The sequence below is a fragment of the Ceratotherium simum genome, chromosome X (assembly GCF_057802395.1).
Source record: "Ceratotherium simum simum isolate JZ-2026a chromosome X, ASM5780239v1, whole genome shotgun sequence".
NCBI lineage: Eukaryota > Metazoa > Chordata > Mammalia > Perissodactyla > Rhinocerotidae > Ceratotherium > Ceratotherium simum.
In genome coordinates, this window is record NC_141940.1 from 108,673,785 (window position 1) to 108,676,494 (window position 2,710).

A 2,710-nucleotide genomic window follows, 5' to 3' on the forward strand; every position below is an offset into this window, starting at 1 on the left:
GTTACTACACACACACACACTCTATACTGAAGGAGTGAAATGCTGCAGAGAAAAAGTTGTGTATTTCCTCACAGTGTTGTACATATAAAAGGAGCCTAATAACAATTTGGAGATCATTAAATTCAGCTTTGAAAAGTATACATTTTCAATGTTACAAAGGACATTGTAATCATTGGGATTTTTAATTATTAAAATCATCATCCTGAATAAAATTTGGCCTGCCTGAATTCCACCCCACCCATGCTATAGCTAAAAGGGGTAGAATCACGAGAAAGGTAGGAAAAAGGCAACCTAGGGAAAAAGGGTGTCACTGAAGCCAAGAGAAATATTTCCAGATTAAAGGAGTGGTCAAGAGTGTCAAATGTAATTGGAGAGTTCGAGATAACACAAGGAGCGAAAAATATCCCTTGGATCTGATAGTAAGAAGGTAGACCTTAATGTTCAGTAGTATGGTGGGTGCAAGCCAGATTTTTCAAAACTGAAAGCAGTGCACCATGCCTTCAAGTTGAGTGCACATCTCCAGCAGTCAAGCCTAAAAACTTCAAAAGGAGTGGAATACTACTCAGCCATAAGAAACAATGAAATCCAGCCATTTGTGACAACATGGATGGACGTTGAGGGTATTATGCAAAGATAAATAAGTCAGAGGGAAAAGGTCAAATACTGTATGATTTCCTTCATTAAATAGTAGATAATAACAACAATAAACAAACACATAGAGACAGAGATTGGACTGGTGGTTACCAGAGAGGAAGGGGGGAGGGAGGAGGGCGAAAGGGATAATTCGGCACATGTGCGTGGTGATGGTTTGTAATTAGTATTTGGGTGGTGAACATGACGTAATCTATGCAGAAATAGAGGTATAATGATGTACACCTGAAATTTATACAATGTTATAAACCAATGTTACTGCAATAAACAAAAAATTAAAAAAAAAAAAAACTTCAAAAGGAGTACCCATGCCAGGAAATTGATGCAGATTGCCCCTTGTCTGTTCACTGATTTGTTTACATATTATAATTCAGACTGCTATCATGGACATTTTCCTGCCTATTCAGAATTTAAGGGGCTCTGCTTGGCTGTTCTGTGGACCACTGACCCCTTACTGCCACCTGACAGTCCCTCTAACTTGGCTTTGTTTTACCAAAGCCCTTGATATGAACAGCAACGGCAGCTCTGCCGGACCCCGTCTCTGCTGTGAGCCTCTGAGTCTGCCTCTATGCCCAGACGGTGAGTGGAGACTGTGCGGTGAAGAAGCTTGACTGAGCAAGGAAAGAGAAAGATGGGAAAGACTTGAAGAAAGCATTTTGGGGCACATTTATAGGCTGAGAGGAATGATCCAGTAGAGAGGGAAAGGGAGAGGGTCTCGCTGTCTCCAGGAATCCTTCCAGTACCAGTGGAAAGTGTTCCTCCTCAAAATCAACTTTGTGTCACTCTGTCAAAACTTAAAAACCTCCCAGTACAAGTCAAACCCACTATTTTAAAGCTACAACCCTTAAATGGCTTCATCAGATGTAACTTCGTCATATATAAGATGGCACCCCATCAGTGATGAAATACAGGCAAGCATCCATAGGCCAAACCAAAGAGAAGCTTAGTGAAGGATGTTAGTTTTGCCCAGTTTCCAAGTACCCTCCAACTCATGGGGCCACACTGCCAAAGGATCCAGATATCAATAACAGGTGAGTTCTAAAAAACAGAGACCACGAAGTGACTTCCTCAATCACTCTTAAGCAGTGGTTCTCAAACTTTAGCATATAGTAGAACCACCTGGAGGGCTTGTTAAATACAGATTGCTGAGTCCACCTCTAGAGTTTCTGATTCAGCAGGTCTGTGGTGTTAGAATTTGCATTTCTAACAAGTTCCCAGGTGATGCTGATGTTGCTGGTCTGGGGCCAAACTTGGATAAACACTGCTAGTCTACAGCAGTCATTTTCAACAATCCTGAACATTAGAGTTTAAAAAAAAAACAAATCCCAATTTCCAGGTGACATTCCAGACCAGTCAAAGCCAAATTACTGGAGGTGGGACCTAAGCATCAGTGTTTGCAAGTCTCCCCAAGTGGTTCCAATTCCAATGTGCAGACAAAATTGAGAACCACTGCTCTGTATTCTTCCTTATGAGTAAAACACAACCGGTACTTGTATGACTTGTTTACGTGTTTGGATAACTGCCTTTGTGGAGCTCTTGGTCCTGAGACCTCGTCATCTAAACCTCCACTGGTAGATCTGGGCTAGAGCCTGGAAATCTGCATTTTAACATTCACATCATCACCATCGCCAGATAATTCTGTTGCAGATAGTCCAAGAATCACATGTAGATGATAAAGTTTAAGCTCCTCGTCAACAAAGCACACACAGCTTGCTGTAATCTGGCTCCTGCATCTCTCACAGTCTCCTCCTTCACCTCCCCCTCTTCCCCAGTCACCCTATTCCTTTCCTTTTCCAAACGGGACTCATGCCTTTCCATCCATATGCCATCCTCTTGACCTTCAATGCCCTTTAACTTCTCATCACATGTTTAATCAGTTTATATCCACCAACAATTAACATGCAACAAATAAAATAAGGACACAAAAGGTAGGAAATATTTTTTAAAGTGTTACATTTTAAAACTTCCATATATTAAAAATATTAAGTAGGGGGCTGGCCCAGTGGCATAGTGGTTGGGTTCGCACACTCCACTTCGGCGGCCCGGGGTTTGCAGGTTT